Below are 20,062 nucleotides of genomic sequence, written 5' to 3'. Positions count from 1 at the left end.
GGGAAGGACTGGTATTGGGAAGGACTGGTGTTGGAAAGGACTGGTGTTGGGTAAGACCGATGTTGAGAAGGACTAGTGTTGGGAAGGACTGGTGTTGGGTAGGACTGGTGTTGGGAAGGACTGGTGTTGGGAAGGACTGGTGTTGGGTAGGACTGGTGTTGGGAAGGACTGGTGTTGGGAAGGACTGGTGTTGGGTAAGACCGGTGTTGAGAAGGACTGGTGTTGAGAAGGACTGGTGTTGAGAAGGACTGGTGTTGGGTAGGACTGGTGTTGGGAAGGACTGGTGTTGAGAAGGACTGGTGTTGGGAAGGACTGGTGTTGAGAAGGACTGGTGTTGGGAAGGACTGGTGTTGGGAAGGACTGGTGTTGGGAAGGACTAGTGTTGGGAAGGACCGGTGTTGGGAAGGACTGGTGTTGGGAAGGACCGGTGTTGGGAAGGACTGGTGTTGGGAAGGACTGGTGTTGGGAAGGACTGGTGTTGGGAAGGACCGGTGTTGGGAAGGACTGGTGTTGGGAAGGACTGGTGTTGGGAAGGACTGGTGTTGGGAAGGACTGGTGTTGGGAAGGACTGGTGTTGGGAAGGACTGGTGTTGGGAAGGACTGGTGTTGGGAAGGACTGGTGTTGGGAAGGACTGGTGTTGGGAAGGACTGGTGTTGGGAAGGACCGGTGTTGGGAAGGACCGGTGTTGGGAAGGACTGGTGTTGGGTAGGACTGGTGTTGGGAAGGACCGGTGTTGGGAAGGACCGGTGTTGGGAAGGACTGGTGTTGGGAAGGACCGGTGTTGGGAAGGACCGGTGTTGGGTAGGACCGGTGTTGGGAAGGACTGGTGTTGGGAAGGACTGGTGTTGGGAAGGACTGGTGTTGGGAAGGACTGGTGTTGGGAAGGACTGGTGTTGGGAAGGACTGGTGTTGGGAAGGACTGGTGTTGGGAAGGACCGGTGTTGGGAAGGACCGGTGTTGAGTAGGACCGGTGTTGAGTAGGACCGGTGTTGGGAAGGACTGGTGTTGGGAAGGACCGGTGTTGAGTAGGACCGGTGTTGAGTAGGACCGGTGTTGGGAAGGACTGGTGTTGGGAAGGACCGGTGTTGAGTAGGACCGGTGTTGAGTAGGACCGGTGTTGGGAAGGACTGGTGTTGGGAAGGACCGGTGTTGAGTAGGACCGGTGTTGAGTAGGACCGGTGTTGGGAAGGACTGGTGTTGGGAAGGACCGGTGTTGAGTAGGACCGGTGTTGAGTAGGACCGGTGTTGGGAAGGACTGGTGTTGGGAAGGACCGGTGTTGAGTAGGACCGGTGTTGAGTAGGACCGGTGTTGGGAAGGACTGGTGTTGGGAAGGACTGGCGTTGGGTAGGACTGGTGTTGGGAAGGACCGGTGTTGAGTAGGACCGGTGTTGAGTAGGACCGGTGTTGGGAAGGACTGGTGTTGGGAAGGACCGGTGTTGAGTAGGACCGGTGTTGAGTAGGACCGGTGTTGGGAAGGACTGGTGTTGGGAAGGACTGGCGTTGGGTAGGACTGGTGTTGGGAAGGACTGGTGTTGGGAAGGACTGATGTTGAGTAGGACCGGTGTTGAGTAGGACCGGTGTTGGGAAGGACTGGTGTTGGGTAGGACTGGTGTTGGGAAGGACTGGTGTTGGGAAGGACTGGCGTTGGGTAGGACTGGTGTTGGGAAGGACTGGTGTTGGGTAGGACTGATGTTGAGTAGGACCGGTGTTGAGTAGGACCGGTGTTGGGAAGGACTGGTGTTGGGTAGGACTCGTGTTGGGAAGGACTGGTGTTGAGTAGGACCGGTGTTGGGAAGGACTGGTGTTGGGAAGGACTGGTGTTGGGTAGGACTGATGTTGAGTAGGACCGGTGTTGAGTAGGACCGGTGTTGGGAAGGACTGGTGTTGGGTAGGACTGATGTTGAGTAGGACCGGTGTTGAGTAGGACCGGAGTTGGGAAGGACTGGTGTTGGGTAGGACTGGTGTTGGGAAGGACCGGTGTTGAGTAGGACCGGTGTTGGGAAGGACTGGTGTTGGGAAGGACTGGTGTTGGGAAGGACCGGTGTTGAGTAGGACCGGTGTTGGGAAGGACTGGTGTTGGGAAGGACTGGTGTTGGGAAGGACTGGTGTTGGGAAGGACTGGTGTTGGGAAGGACTGGTGTTGGGAAGGACCGGTGTTGAGTAGGACCGGTGTTGGGAAGGACTGGTGTTGGGAAGGACTGGTGTTGGGTAGGACTGGTGTTAGGAAGGACCGGTGTTGGGAAGGACTGGTGTTGAGTAGGACCGGTGTTGGGAAGGACTGGTGTTGGGAAGGACTGGTGTTGGGAAGGACTGGTGTTGGGAAGGACTGGTGTTGGGAAGGACCGGTGTTGAGAAGGACTGGTGTTGGGAAGGACTGGTGTTGGGAAGGACTGGTGTTGGGAAGGACTGGTGTTGGGAAGGACTGGTGTTGGGAAGGACTGGTGTTGGGTAGGACTGGTGTTAGGAAGGACCGGTGTTGGGAAGGACTGGTGTTGAGTAGGACCGGTGTTGGGAAGGACTGGTGTTGGGAAGGACTGGTGTTGGGAAGGACTGGTGTTGGGAAGGACTGGTGTTGGGAAGGACCGGTGTTGAGTAGGACCGGTGTTGGGAAGGACTGGTGTTGGGAAGGACTGGTGTTGGGAAGGACTGGTGTTGAGAAGGACTGGTGTTGGGTAGGACTGGTGTTGGGAAGGACCGGTGTTGGGAAGGACTGGTGTTGGGAAGGACTGGTGTTGAGTAGGACCGGTGTTGGGAAGGACTGGTGTTGGGAAGGACTGGTGTTGGGAAGGACTGGTGTTGGGAAGGACTGGTGTTGGGAAGGACTGGTGTTGAGTAGGACCGGTGTTGGGAAGGACTGGTGTTGGGAAGGACTGGTGTTGAGTAGGACCGGTGTTGGGAAGGACTGGTGTTGGGAAGGACCGGTGTTGGGAAGGACTGGTGTTGGGAAGGACTGGTGTTGAGTAGGACCGGTGTTGGGAAGGACTGGTGTTGGGAAGGACTGGTGTTGGGAAGGACTGGTGTTGAGAAGGACTGGTGTTGGGTAGGACTGGTGTTGGGAAGGACCGGTGTTGAGAAGGACTGGTGTTGGGAAGGACTGGTGTTGGGAAGGACTGGTGTTGGGAAGGACTGGTGTTGGGAAGGACTGGTGTTGGGAAGGACTGGTGTTGGGAAGGACTGGTGTTGGGAAGGACCGGTGTTGGGAAGGACTGGTGTTGGGAAGGACTGGTGTTGGGAAGGACTGGTGTTGGGAAGGACCGGTGTTGGGAAGGACCGGTGTTGGGAAGGACCGGTGTTGGGAAGGACTGGTGTTGGGAAGGACCGGTGTTGGGAAGGACCGGTGTTGGGTAGGACCGGTGTTGAGTAGGGCCGGTGTTGAGTAGGACTTGTGTTGGGAAGGACTGGTGTTGGGAAGGACCGGTGTTGGGTAGGACTTGTGTTGGGAAGGACTGGTGTTGGGTAGGACTTGTGTTGGGAAGGACTGGTGTTGGGAAGGACTGGTGTTGGGTAGGACTTGTGTTGGGAAGGACTGGTGTTGGGTAGGACTTGTGTTGGGTAGGACTTGTGTTGGGAAGGACTGGTGTTGGGAAGGACTGGTGTTGGGTAGGACCGGTGTTGGGAACGACTGGTGTTGGGTAAGACCGGTGTTGGGTAGGACTTGTGTTGGGAAGGACTGGTGTTGGGAAGGACTGGTGTTGGGTAGGACTTGTGTTGGGAAGGACTGGTGTTGGGAAGGACCGGTGTTGGGTAGGACTTGTGTTGGGAAGGACTGGTGTTGGGAAGGACTGGTGTTGGGAAGGACTGGTGTTGGGAAGGACTGGTGTTGGGAAGGACCGGTGTTGGGTAGGACTTGTGTTGGGAAGGACTGGTGTTGGGAAGGACTTGTGTTGGGAAGGACTGGTGTTGGGTAGGACTTGTGTTGGGAAGGACTGGTGTTGGGAAGGACTGGTGTTGGGAAGGACTTGTGTTGGGAAGGACTGGTGTTGGGTAGGACTGGTGTTGGGAAGGACTGGTGTTGGGAAGGACTTGTGTTGGGAAGGACTGGTGTTGGGTAGGACTGGTGTTGGGAAGGACTTGTGTTGGGAAGGACTGGTGTTGGGAAGGACTTGTGTTGGGAAGGACTGGTGTTGGGTAGGACTGGTGTTGGGAAGGACTGGTGTTGGGAAGGACTTGTGTTGGGAAGGACTGGTGTTGGGAAGGACTTGTGTTGGGAAGGACTGGTGTTGGGTAGGACTGGTGTTGGGAAGGACTGGTGTTGGGAAGGACTTGTGTTGGGAAGGACTGGTGTTGGGTAGGACTAGTGTTGGGAAGGACTTGTGTTGGGAAGGACTGGTGTTGGGTAGGACTTGTGTTGGGAAGGACTGGTGTTGGGTAGGACTTGTGTTGGGAAGGACTGGTGTTGGGAAGGACTGGTGTTGGGAAGGACTTGTGTTGGGAAGGACTGGTGTTGGGAAGGACTGGTGTTGGGAAGGACTGGTGTTGGGAAGGACTGGTGTTGGGAAGGACTGGTGTTGGGAAGGACTGGTGTTGGGAAGGACTGGTGTTGGGTAGGACTTGTGTTGGGAAGGACTGGTGTTGGGAAGGACTTGTGTTGGGAAGGACTGGTGTTGGGAAGGACTTGTGTTGGGAAGGACTGGTGTTGGGTAGGACTGGTGTTGGGAAGGACTGGTGTTGGGAAGGACTGGTGTTGGGAAGGACTTGTGTTGGGAAGGACTGGTGTTGGGTAGGACTTGTGTTGGGAAGGACTGGTGTTGGGAAGGACTTGTGTTGGGAAGGACTTGTGTTGGGAAGGACTGGTGTTGGGAAGGACTGGTGTTGGGAAGGACTGGTGTTGGGAAGGACCGGTGTTGGGAAGGACCGGTGCTGAGTAGGCCCGGTGTTGGGAAGGACTGGTGTTGGGAAGGACTGGTGTTGGGAAGGACGGGTGTTAGGGTAGGACCGGTGTTGGGAAGGACTGGTGTTGGGTAAGACCGGTGTTGGGTAGGACCGGTGTTGGGAAGGACTGGTGTTGGGAAGGACTGGTGTTGGGAAGGACGGGTGTTGGGTAGGACCGGTGTTGGGTAGGACCGGTGTTGGGAAGGACTGGTGTTGGGTAGGACCGGTGTTGGGTAGGACCGGTGTTGGGAAGGACTGGTGTTGGGTAAGACCGGCGTTGGGAAGGACTGGTGTTGGGAAGGACTGGTGTTGGGTAAGACCGGTGTTGGGAAGGACTGGTGTTGGGAAGGACTGGTGTTGGGAAGGACTGGTGTTGGGAAGGACTGGTGTTGGGAAAGAAAATTAGGAATTTTGGTGTTAAGGATGTTGGTGTTTGAAACGTTGGTGAGGATGTTTTTGTAGTTGATGTTGAGGATGCTGATGTTGAGAATGTTGGTGTTAAGGATACTGGTGTTACGAAAGCTTGTGTTGGGGATGCTGGTGATGTTGCTGATGGAGGAGAGGCTGGTATTACGCAAGCTCATGGTTAAAAGATGCTGGAGTGGGTGATGCCAATGCTGAGCATGCTGGTGTTGGTGATGATGTTGTGATGGCTGATTATTACGAACACGAGCGCTGGTCATTGGCCTGTTGTACTTGGTCACGAAAGTAGAAAACCAACGAGGAACCAACTCTTATAGCAGTCACAAGATTTTAAGAAATAGAGTATATAACAGTTGTTTGTTTTCTGAGTAACCATAAATCCAAACCACCAATGTCATATAAGTATTTACAATATATTTTATGAGAGAGAGAGAGAGAGAGAGAGAGAGAGAGAAAGAGAATAAGAATGGGTACTCTCACTGGTTACATCTTAATTACCCATAGAATTAGAGCTAAAACTTAGGATGTCATACCTCACAGAAGAATTACAAAAGGAACAAAGGGCCATACAGGATATTGCAAGAAACCCAAAATATTTCTATTCCTACGCAAAATCCAAGCTAAGAACTACCTGTAGAACTGGACTACTACTGAGAAGAGACTCGTATACTGACGATGAACAGGAAATGACAGCAAGATAGAAAATGCAGAAATATTTTTCACTCCAGAAGAAGGCCGCGCAGACCAACTAACTGACAATGCAAATCCCACAGATTTCGAAAAAGAAATGGGCAACATTCCCACCCACTCAGCATCTGGACCAGTTTCATGGAATGCTCTATTTATAAAGAAGTGTAAAGTACCATTAGCACGAGCACTGAGCATTCTTAGAGCGAGGTGAAATACCGGAGGCCTTAAAGAGTGCAGACATAGCTCCGTTGCATAAGGGAGGTAGTAGAGCACTAGCTAAAAATTACAGACCGGCAGCCCTAACTTCTCACATCACAAAAATCTTCGAAAGAGTGAAGAGACGGCAGATTACAATTTCATGGAGCAGCGCAACCAACACAACCCGAACCAGCATGGTTTTAGAGCAGGACGATCATGTCTTTCACAGCTGCTGAACCATTATGACAGAATTACGGAGGCATTGGAAGACAACCACAACGCAGATGTGATTTACACAGATTTTGCAAGGCGTTTGACAAATACAATCATGGAGTGATAGCGCACAAAATGAGGGCCGTGGGCATTACGGGGAAGGTAGGCAGATGGATTTTCGGGTTTCTAACACACAGAAAAAAAAGTAGTAGTGAACAGAGCAAGATCCAACATCAGCGAGGTGAAAAGCTCAGTGCCCCAAGGCATTGTCCTGGCACCTCTGCTGTTCCTCATCCTCATAGCAGACATAGGTAAAAACACCCGTCACAGTTTTGTATTATCATTTTCAGAGGACACTAAAATAAGCATGAAAGTCGCTACGGTAAGATACACTGAAAAATTACAGGAAAACCTAAGCAGGGTTTTCCAGTGGGCAGTGGAGAACAACATGACGTACAATGGCGATAAGTTCCAGCTGCTTAGGTATGGAAAGAATGAAGAACTCAAAAGGAGCACTATATACAAAACTCAAGAGGGTCACCAAATAGAACGAAGGGAACAGTAAAAGACCTGGGAATAATTATGTCAGCTGACCTTTCTCTTAAAGACCATAACAAGACAAAGATCACGACAGCCAGGAAGATGACGGGGTGGGTATTGAGAACTTTCAAAACAAGGGAAATAATGCCGATGGTGACATTCTTCAAATCGCTAGTACTCCCTCACTTAGAATATTGCTCAGTGCTGACGGCCCCGTTCAAAGCAGGAGAAATATCAGAACTGGAACAACTACAGAGATCGAGCCAATAAAGCACTTAAATTACTGGGAACGCCTTCAAGTCTTGAACATGTACTCATTGGAGTGGAGGAGAGAGAGATAAAAGATAATGATAATATATACCTGGAAAGTACTCTAGGGCCTGGTCCCAAATGTGCACACTGCCATAACAACATACTGGAGTGAGAGATATGGAAGGTATAAAATAAACCGAGTGAGGAGCAAGGGTGCGGTGGGGACAATAAGGCAACACTATCAACATCCGGGGTCCCAGACTATTCAACATCTTAACATAAGATATCAGAAACACTGCTGGAACAAGTGTAGAAGCCTTCAAGAGGAAACTGGACAAGTATCTTCACCAGGTGCCAGATCAACCAAGCTATGATGGATATGTAGGGCAACGGGCGTCCAGCAGCAACAGCCTGGTTGACCAAGCAAACACCAGACGAGCCTGGCTAGGCTCCAAGAATAGAGAAACTCTCGAAACTCTTCAAAGAGCTGAAAGAGGGTGGTGTATTGACCTCTACGGCTATGTGTATACAAGATAAGCTAACCTGGTGCCTCCCTCCTCACTCTGGTTGACTCTTACAAAGGGTACTTATCCTAATATTCATAAGGTGGCCTTTATATCCGCAGAGGCAATAACCACTCGTGCTTAGTCCAGGTACTGATGGAATGTAGTATGTGTGGTTGTGTGTGATGCTCACCAGCAAGAATGACGCCACTCTGGTATTTAAGATGTTGTTACTGAGGATGCTGCTGAGTGGATGGTAGTGTTGGTGATGATGGTGTTAGGTATGAAGGTGTTGGTGATGCTGGTGTTAGGTATGAAGGTGTTGGTGATGCTGGTGTTAGGTATGAAGGTGTTGGTGATGCTGGTGTTAGGTATGAAGGTGTTGGTGATGCTGGTGTTAGGTATGAAGGTGTTGGTGATGCTGGTGTTAGGTATGAAGGTGTTGGTGATGCTGGTGTTAGGTATGAAGGTGCTGGTGATGCTGGTGTTAGGTATGAAGGTGTTGGTGATGCTGGTGTTAGGTATGAAGGTGTTGGTGATGCTGGTGTTAGGTATGAAGGTGTTGGTGATGCTGGTGTTAGGTATGAAGGTGTTGGTGATGCTGGTGTTAGGTATGAAGGTGCTGGTGATGCTGGTGTTAGGTATGAAGGTGCTGGTGATGCTGGTGTTAGGTATGAAGGTGTTGGTGATGCTGGTGTTAGGTATGAAGGTGTTGGTGATGCTGGTGTTAGGTATGAAGGTGTTGGTGATGCTGGTGTTAGGTATGAAGGTGTTGGTGATGCTGGTGTTAGGTATGAAGGTGTTGGTGATGCTGGTGTTAGGTATGAAGGTGTTGGTGATGCTGGTGTTAGGTATGAAGGTGTTGGTGATGCTGGTGTTAGGTATGAAGGTGTTGGTGATGCTGGTGTTAGGTATGAAGGTGTTGGTGATGCTGGTGTTAGGTATGAAGGTGTTGGTAATGCTGGTGTTAGGTATGAAGGTGTTGGTGATGCTGGTGTTAGGTATGAAGGTGTTGGTGATGCTGGTGTTAGGTATGAAGGTGTTGGTGATGCTGGTGTTAGGTATGAAGGTGTTGGTGATGCTGGTGTTAGGTATGAAGGTGTTGGTGATGCTGGTGTTAGGTATGAAGGTGTTGGTGATGCTGGTGTTAGGTATGAAGGTGTTGGTGATGCTGGTGTTAGGTATGAAGGTGTTGGTGATGCTGGTGTTAGGTATGAAGGTGTTGGTGATGCTGGTGTTAGGTATGAAGGTGTTGGTGATGCTGGTGTTAGGTATGAAGGTGTTGGTGATGCTGGTGTTAGGTATGAAGGTGTTGGTAATGCTGGTGTTAGGTATGAAGGTGTTGGTGATGCTGGTGTTAGGTATGAAGGTGTTGGTGATGCTGGTGTTAGGTATGAAGGTGTTGGTGATGCTGGTGTTAGGTATGAAGGTGTTGGTGATGTTGGTGTTAACCTAGAGTATACCTGGAGAAGGTTTCGGGGTTCAACGCCCCTGCGACTCGGTCTGAGACCAGACCTCATTGTGGATCAGGGTCTGATCACCCAGGCTGTTACTGTTGGCCACACGCAAACTGACGTACAAACCACAGCCCGGCTGGTCAGGTACTGACTTTAAGTATGAAGGTAATGTGGGATTTTATGGCACTTTTATCTCAAGGGATATTTTCTGGGGCAACCCCAACACAGCAGTCAGTTTCTCTGGTACTGTACACACAGCAACACCTGCAAAACAACTGTACAGCTGTGAAAAATAGTGAAATTCCAAGCTCTTTCGTGTTCTCGCATTATCATTCCAGTAGTGTGAGAAATCACGAAAGCGCTGGAATTTCACCATTTTTTCACAGTGGTTAATTTGCATATAGTGATATCACCAGTTGACTGTGATCTTATTGCATAGCAACACTTATAATTGTATAATGATATAGTTAAATTACATATCAAAGGGAGGTTTGCTACATCTTGATATAATGTCGTTCCGAATAGGTAAAACTTGCTATTTTGACTTAAATAGCAACGCTCTTCTTGCCGAATAGGGCAAGCGAAAATTTGTGTATGCAACAATTTCGCAAAAATCATTCTGTACCTAACGAAAAAAATATATTTATTTGTGATTGTTTATTAAATTATTGTAAACTTATCTAAAATATATTTAACATAAATAAAAAATATATATCTTTAAAATTATAAGAGAAAATTTTTAGAAAGGACTTAATTTTAAACGCTTACTTGCTAATTAACCAATTTTACCTATTCGGCACAATACACACACACACACACACACACATTTAGTGGAGGCAGGAACCATACATAGCTTTAAGACGAGGTATGATAAAGCTCATGGAGCAGGGAGAGAGAGGACCTAATAGCGTTCAGTGAAGAGGCGGGGCCAGAAGCTGAGTCTCGACCCCTTCAACTACAATTAGGTGAGTACACACACACACGGGGCCAGGAGCTACAACTCGGCCCCTGCAACCTCAACTATGTGTGTGAAACGGAAACGTGTTATTGTTTTACGCAATGGTAGGAATACTAGTGTCTTTCTGACAAATAAACACGTGAAAAGTAGGTACATCTTGTTACTACTGCTTATACTTAGGTACACTACATATACATGTACACGTCTGAATTTTCTCCTATTTTTCTAAATAGTTCTTGTTCTTTTTATTTCTTTCCATCTCCATGGGGGAGTGGAAAAGAATCTTTTCTCCGTGTCGTAAAAGGCAACTAAAATGCCGGGAACAATGGCTAGTAACCCTTTCTCCTGTATAAATTACTAAAAACAAAAACAAAAATTATAAGGATGGATATTTGAATTTGCGTGGATATAGGACAGATGATGATAAAGAGATGATTGCCAATGTTATGAATGAAAAGAAGTTGGGTAAACAAACCACGGTACAGACGGGGATTGAACTCACGGCGAGTCGTAAAACTCCAGATCGACGCATTAGCCACTGGACCAGCTGGCTACAATAACATTTATCCGACTAGTTATATTTATAAATCAAAGGAACGTTAGCATAAGCACCACCATGACCACAACTGCAAGGTTTTACAGATGAATCTCCTGCCAAAGTGGAGGTGACGAACTCTAGCTCAAGTTCCCTCAAAGCCGACATCATGGTGTGTTTGCAACTGTGTCATTACGATTTCGTGAGTCATGAATACTTGGATGTTAGCAAGACGTCTGGTATCAAAAGATAAAGAATCTAACACAAAGTGGGAGTTGTCATAGATGTTCTCGAAGAGAAGTTTCAAAGGTTCGTGGACAAGTTTGGTAATGTAAAAAGAAAATTAAAAGCGAACATAGCGAAGAGTAAGGTGATAAGGATAAAAAAAAATAGGTAATCTAAGATTGGATATCAGAGTGGAAGGAGGGTGTATGGAGGAAGTGAATGTATTCATAAATTTGGGAGTAGACTTGTCAGCAGATGGGTCTATGAAAGACGAGATGAATCATGGAATTGATAAGGGAAAAAAGGTGATTGGTGCACTGAGAAGTCTATGGAAACAAAGAAAGTTATCCATGGAAGCAAAGAAGGAAATGTTTGAGAGTATAGTTATACCAACGCTCTTATGAGTGTTAAGCATGGGTGGTGAATGTTGCAACAAGGAGAAGGCTGGAGGCAGTGGAGGTGTCGTGTCTGAGGGCAATGTGTGGTGTGAATATAATGCAGAGAATTCGTAGTTTGAAAATTAGGAGGGGGTGTGGGGTTGTTAAAACTATTATCCAGAGGGCTGAGGAGGGGTTGTTGAAGTAGTTCGGACATTCAGAGAGGATGGGACAAAATCGAATGACTTGGAGAACGTATAAATCTGTAATGGAAGGAAGGCGGAAGAAGGGTAGGCCTAGGAAAGGTTGGAGGGAGGGGTAAAGGAGGTTTTGTGTGCGAGGGGTCTGGATTTCCAGCAAACATACATCAGCGTGTTAGATAGGAGCAAGTGGAGACAAATGGTTTTTAAGACTTGACGTGCTGCTGGAATGTCAGCAAAATAACATTTATGAATCGATTCAATGAAACTGGCAACCGGCCTCGAGTCCTGGAGGTGGGAAGCACAATGCCTGCACTTTGATGTGTTGATAGGTTGCAGTTTTATAACTGCAGTGTAGACACGCCTCTAGAAATACTGATGGAGTGAATGATGATAAAGGTTCTTCTTCTTTTTCAGGTCACCCTGCCTTTGTGGGAAACGGCCAATGTGTTATATATATATATATATATATATATATATATATATATATATATATATATATACATATATATATATATATATATATATATATATATATATATATATATATATATATATATATATATATATATATATATATATTCTCAGATCATAAAGAAAGTATAGGAAGCTGTAGCAAGAATGCTGGTATTGATGATTGTGAAGTAGGATATGCTGGAATTATGGCTACTGTTTTTGAGAATGTTGATTTTGATAACGCAGGTGTGGCAGATGCTGGTGTTGAGAAAACTGATGTTGAGGAAGCTGGTGTTGAGGAAGCTGATGTTGAGGAAACTGGTGTTAAAGAGGATTCTGGTGTGGCACTTGCTGGTGTTTGGGATGCTGCTGTTAGCAATGTGGTTTTGAGGATGATGGTGTTAAGAATATTTGTATTGAAGATACTCGAATTAGAGATGTTGGTGTTGACGATATTCGAATTAAGATGCTTGTGTTGGTGATGTTAGTGTTGAGGATGCCAGTGTTGAAGACCGTAGTGGTGAATATGCTGGAATTAAGAATATTGTTGGTGTTGAAGATGCTGGTGTTAAGGATGCTGGTGCTGGGGATGCTGGTGCTGGGGACGCTGGTGCTGGGGATGCTGGTGATACGTATGCTGGTTTTAGAGATATTAGGGATGCTGGTGTTGTAGATGTTGATACAAGTGGTGAGGACTTCAGTACAACTTCAGCGTGAAGAGAAAAATTATTACGAGAAGCTTGGCTGATGTTTGCTAACAGGTGTAAGATACACGAGGGAGGTGCGACGCACGCTAGACGGAGGCGAAATGAAAAATCAAAACTGTGAAATAAGCTTCATAAATCTGAATAAGTTGTAATAAAAATAATTATCTGCTATGTTTTGAAGCAATTTGAAATTCACGTTTTAATAGATTCGCTTCTACGTAAAAAATATCAGTGTTACTGACCAAACACGTTAGAATTATTATATTATCAAACAGAAACACAGTACTGCCGACACGTACAAATACTAACATTCCAACGTACGCAGACACGTACCAATGCAAACGCACCACTGGAAATACCTATCAATAAAAATGCACCGAAAGAAACACGAACCAATACAAATACACGGACACCAACGAGCACCTCTGTAAACATTCCAATACAAACACACATACACCAGCGAGCACCTCTCCAAACATTCCAATACAAACACATGCACCTGCAAAAATAACACAAACCTCAACATACATACACAGTTTCAAGAGTAGATATGATAGGACCTTAGAGGCTAGGTCCATCGGAATTAAGAGGAGGGGCCAGAAGCTATCTATGAATCGTCCCTGCAAGTACAAGTAGACGAGTCCAGCCAGACGAGTCCAGCCAGACGAGTCCAGCCAGACGAGTACAACCAGACGAATACAACCAGACGAATACAACCAGACGAATACAACCAGACGAATACAACCAGACGAATACAACCAGACGAATACAACCAGACGAATACAACCAGACGAATACAACCAGACGAATACAACCAGACGAGTGCAACTAGACGAGTACAACCAGACGAGTGTAACTAGACGAGTACAACCAGACGAGTACAACCAGACGAGTACAACCAGATGAGTACAACTAGCCGAGTACAACTAGGTGAGTACATCTCAAATAAGTGGCACTAAACGCTCACACACTCAATAACAAACCTGAACAGTTAAAACAGCTAAATAAAACACACAACTCGGGTTATTGCGAAGTTGTCTCGCCAGTGAGGGACTCTCAGTTCACTGTATCTGTTGTTCTAGTGAACTGATGAAGTCCCTGACGGGCGAAACGTCTTCACAATAAATTGTCATAACCTGCATAATGAGTCTTATTTATATTGTGTGGTTATATTCTACCTCCGTATTATCTCACTTATACCATACATAACTCACACTTACACCATACATAACTCACACTTACACCATACATAACTCACACTTACACCATACATAACTCACACTTACACCATACATAACTCTCACATCATACATAACTCACACTTACACCATACATAACTCACACTTACACCATACATAACTCACACTTACACCATACATAACTCACACTTACACCATACATAACTCACGCTTACACCATACATAACTCACGCTTACACCATACATAACTCACGCTTACACCATACATAACTCACGCTTACACCATACATAACTCACGCTTACACCATACATAACTCACGCTTACACCATACATAACTCGCACTTACACCATACATAACTCACGCTTACACCATACATAACTCGCACTTACACCATACATAACTCACGCTTACACCGTACATAACTCACGCTTACACCATACATAACTCACGCTTACACCATACATAACTCACGCTTACACCCGGCATAACTCACGCTTACACCATACATAACTCACACTTACACCATACATAACTCACGATTACACCATACATAACTCACGCTTACACCCGGCATAACTCACGCTTACACCATACATAACTCACGCTTACACCCGGCATAACTCACGCTTACACCATACATAACTCGCACTTACACCATACATAACTCACACTTACACCATACATAACTCACGCTTACACCATACATAACTCACGCTTACACCGTACGTAACTCACGCTTACACCATACATAACTCACGCTTACACCATACATAACTCACACTTACACCATACATAACTCACACTTACACCATACATAACTCACACTTACACCATACATAACTCACGCTTACACCATACATAACTCACACTTACACCATACATAACTCACGCTTACACCATACATAACTCACGCTTACACCCGGCATAACTCACGCTTACACCATACATAACTCACACTTACACCATACATAACTCACGCTTACACCATACATAACTCACGCTTACACCGTACGTAACTCACGCTTACACCATACATAAGTCACGCTTACACCATACATAACTCACACTTACACCATACATAACTCACACTTACACCATACATAACTCACACTTACACCATACGTCACTCACGCTTACACCATACATAACTCACGCTTACACCATACATAACTCGCACTTACACCATACATAACTCACGCTTACACCCGGCATAACTCACGCTTACACCATACATAACTCACGCTTACACCATACATAACTCGCACTTACACCATACATAACTCACGCTTACACCATACGTAACTCGCACCTACACCATACGTAACTCGCACCTACACCATACGTAACTCACACGTACACCATACATAACTCACGTACAATATACATAACTCACACGTACACCATACATAACTCACACGTGAACCATACATAACTCACACGTACAACATAACTCACACGTACAACATAACTCACACGTACAACATACATAACTCACACGTAAACCATACATAACTCACACGTACAACATACATAACTCACACGTACAACATACATAACTCACACGTACAACATACATAACTCACACGTACAACATACATAACTCACACGTACACCATACATAACTCACACGTACAACATACATAACTCACACTTACAACATACATAACTCACACGTACAACATACATAACTCACACGTACACCATACATAACTGACACCTACAACATACATAACTCACACGTACAACATACATAACTCACACGTACAACATACATAATTCACACGTACACCATACATAACTCACACGTACAACATACATAACTCACACGTACAACATGCATAACTCACACGTACAACATACATAACTCACACGTACACCATACATAACTCACACGTACACCATACATAACTCGCACGTACAACATACATAACTCACACGTACAACATGCATAACTCACACGTACAACATTCATAACTCACACGTACACCATACATAACTCACACGTACACCATACATAACTCACACGTACAACATACATAACTCACTCGTACAACATACATAATTCACACGTACAACATACATAACTCACACGTACAACATACATAACTCACACGTACAACATACATAACTCACACGTACAACATACATAACTCACACGTACAACATACATAACTCACACGTACAACATACATAACTCACACGTACAACATACATAACTCACACGTACACCATACATAACTCACACGTACACCATACATAACTCACACGTACAACATACATAACTCACACGTACAACATACATAACTCACACGTACAACATACATAACTCACACGTACAACATACATAACTCACACGTACAACATACATAACTCACACGTACAACATACATAACTCACACGTACAACATACATAACTCACACATACAACATACATAACTCACACGTACAACATACATAACTCACACGTACAACATACATAACTCACACGTACACCATACATAACTCACACGTACAACATACATAACTCACACGTACAACATACATAACTCACACGTACAACATACATAACTCACACGTACACCATACATAACTCACACGTACACCATACATAACTCACACGTACACCATACATAACTCACACGTACAATATACATAACTCACACCTAATCCATGAAAATCGCAAATAATTTATACACGTTCCGACAACAACTGATAATTCACATACAGACTAAAACACACAAAGAACTCACACATACACCTAGGAAACATACACGCAACTCACACATACACTTAAGCAAATACACACGAAAACAACTAGCATATACACTAACAAAAACACTAATAACACACACGTGCAAAAACGAAAACACATAAAAGTACATAAAGGAAACAGCCGAGAGACAATAAAGACACTGGTAGCAGTGGAACCTTTAAATGCTACGTTTCGCCCACTACCTTGAGGCCAACCTTGGAGAAAGACACTGAGAAAAAAAAACTTTAAGTTCGTTATTATCGTATGTCAGAATCACTATCGTCTGCAACAGCAGGTAGCCGCCCCTCCTGCTATTTACTGGAGCTCTGGAAAGACGCAGATTTCTCCTGGTCTGAGGTAATTGTTTCTAGTCTTGGTAGTATTAACCTTACCTGGTTTTGTCTGGATTTGGAATAATCACTTCACCTCAACACTTCTACCAGTTATGTCACTGAAAATTACCACCCTTGCTTCCCTTTAATGTTGTACTTAATTGACTAAAGTAGCAGTGTTTATGTTATTGCCAGCTCTTGTTGCCGGTGTGGTCACCCTGCAGCAGACGCTCTGAAAACTGGGAGTAAGATCCACAGCGATTTCTATATACTGAGTGCGAAATTAATGTTATTTCTTGTTTGCCTAAACTCTGCCTACTGCTACCCAGCATAAACAAGAGATTCTTCTTAACGTCTTACAAGACATCGAAGATCGCGACCATCTTAGTCGACCAAAGGACGTATACCATCTTCAATCTTATCTATATTTTATTCTCCTGTTACCTAACAACTCTTAATTAACCTTCAGACATATTGTTTGATTATATTTAATTAAATATTCTTAAGATATATTATTATTTGATCTTATGAGATTCAATATATTTTTCCATTCTTTTGATCAGGGTCCAGCGTTTTCCCTGAGAGGTTACATATAAAGTCATACGAGAGGTCACACTAGGTCATTACAAGATCAGGTCACACATGGTCTTTACGACAGTTGACACAGGTCATTGCTAGAGCAGGTGATACAGATCATTACCAAAGGTCACATATGTCATTTCTACAGCAGGTGACAAGTCATTACGAGAGGTCACACAGATCATTGCGAGAACAGGTCACACGAGATTATGAGAGCAGGTCACACGAGATCTTTACGAGAGGTAACACAGGTTATTGCTAGAGCAGGTGACACAGGTCATTACGAGAGATCACACAGATCACTTTGAGAACAGGCCACACGAAGTCATTACGAGAGGTCACCCATGTCTTTACGAAAGTTGACACAGGTCATTGCTAGAACAGGTCACACAGGTCATTACGAGAACAGGTTGCAAATGCGGCCTTTACTAGAGCAGGTCACACATGAGGTCATTATGAGAACACACACACGAGGACTTACAAGAGATGATACAGGTCATTACGAGAGCAGGTTACATATGTCATTTTAAGGTGGCAAGTTTATGTTCATTATATAAATCATAAATAATCTGGACAACAGGTTCAGCCAACATGTACATTCCACTCTTTTGTTCTTTGGTTTTGGAGAGATGGATCACTGCTGCTGCTTCCAAAATTCTGCGTCTGGCGCTGTCGTTCTCGTGGCGTAACACCTGTGCTCTTCTCCAGACTCTGACGTGAATAAAGTTTACGATGTACTACACGTGTTGGTTTTCTCTCTCCTGCGGGAATATTTATGTCTCTGAAAGCGTGTCTGAATATCTCTGTCTCCCCGACATTACGAGATACTGTAACCACTGTTGTTAGGTAAGACACATATGCAACAGTTAGGTATCTTTATTTCGAAACGTTTCGAAATAAAGATACCTAACTGTTGCATATGTGTCTTACCTAACAACCTGTCGGTATTTTATACCATTTTAATGTTCAAACTGTAACCACTACACGATATGCGGTATGCTCCACTCAGTAAATACTTCTAGATATAGGTCTTCTGGTCTCTTTGGTAGTTTTTATAGTAAAGAAAGTAACATTCATGGTGACTTTCCGGAGAATCATGCCAATGATGGTGTTAATTTGCCCAGTGGGAAGGATTAGTAATCTATCGATGTTGGAACCTTTGCATGTCTTGTGAGGGAGGCCTTTGAAGGAGTGGAAAACGAACGTTTGAAATTTTAAGTTGGTGAACACCTCCACAATATATTCTTATTTTTTTTTTAAGATATTCATCACTGCAAATTTGGAAGAATCTTGTAATAACGTCTCTCGGTTTTGATGTCATAATGGGAAAAATAATGTATTAAGTCATTCTTGTCGATGGGTTTTATGTATACTTTGTATTTAAGTATATTTCCATCAAGTAAGACATTCAGAAAGAGTAAGGATCTCTCTCTTCTTCTAGTGTGAATATTATCGAGGACTCAGCCAAGTAATTCATTCAAGTTCCCATCAGTCAATAACTGTCTTCCTTTATGACGCCTGACTAAGCGGAGCATTATCAAGATAAATGATCCAGAACTCATATACACTGGATCAGTGTGACTCGATGTGAGGGATGAAAGCACGACACATTGACAGTCTCCAGAGCTTAATAACCTCCCGCTATGCATTAATCGAGTCCTATCTCCACCTGCCGTATACAGATTACAGATTGCAACCTATTTAACTCGAGGAGCATCCACCTTCACGGTGTGTGTCCTGGATATTTTGAAAGTCTCTAAGTAATCATTCAAAATAGTAAATGTAATCAAATCTATTTGAATCTTATTCCAAAGGCGTTGTGTGATCCACAAACGAAAATGAAATACGGGAATGAGGTATATGATACCGATCAAAAGGCATCAGCATATGCCATTAGTAAAGAGAACCAGCGTTGAAAATTTGAAGCCTATCTGGTGAAGGAGGAAAAGGAAAGAAAAACGGACAACCACTCGATATTGTAAATCATTGACATAAGACGAGATGATGAATTAGGCACATGTGCAACATCTGGGTATTTTTCTTTTGTTGACGTTTCATACATGAACATAATCTGAAAACTGTAGATATACAGATGACAGTGGAAGACGAGGTGATCAGTCCCTCAGCCTGGGAGCAACTGATGAGCACCGTAGTCTTGCAGAATCTGAAGCACAGACAGGGAGATTGTCGCTTATATACTGGATTCAGGTGAGGTAGAGCAGAGGAAGGCATTGTCACTGGTAGGCGGAATTCCTCAGAGGAAATATGGCATGCCCAAGAGTTTGACCAGGAGTTAGCAAGTAGGTTGTGATGATGTCCTCTGTATCACCTGACACCAGTTTATAAGCGCCAGTCTTCCTGCCTGTGCTTCAGATTCTTCAAGACTGCTGTGCTTATCGCCTGCTCCTTGGCTGAAGGACTTATATCCTTGTCTTTTACTATATTTTCTATATATATTTCTACCGTCTTCAGATTATGCTCATATATTGTATTCATAAAGCCACTAGTTGGCGAAACGTGTAACATCTGGGTATCTTTAATTTGTGGTATAAATACCGACAAGTTGGTTTAGAAAGACACGTAAGCAAAC

The sequence above is a fragment of the Cherax quadricarinatus genome, chromosome 30 (genome assembly GCF_038502225.1).
Source record: "Cherax quadricarinatus isolate ZL_2023a chromosome 30, ASM3850222v1, whole genome shotgun sequence".
Lineage (NCBI taxonomy): Eukaryota > Metazoa > Arthropoda > Malacostraca > Decapoda > Parastacidae > Cherax > Cherax quadricarinatus.
Note: the sequence above shows the minus strand (reverse complement) of the source record.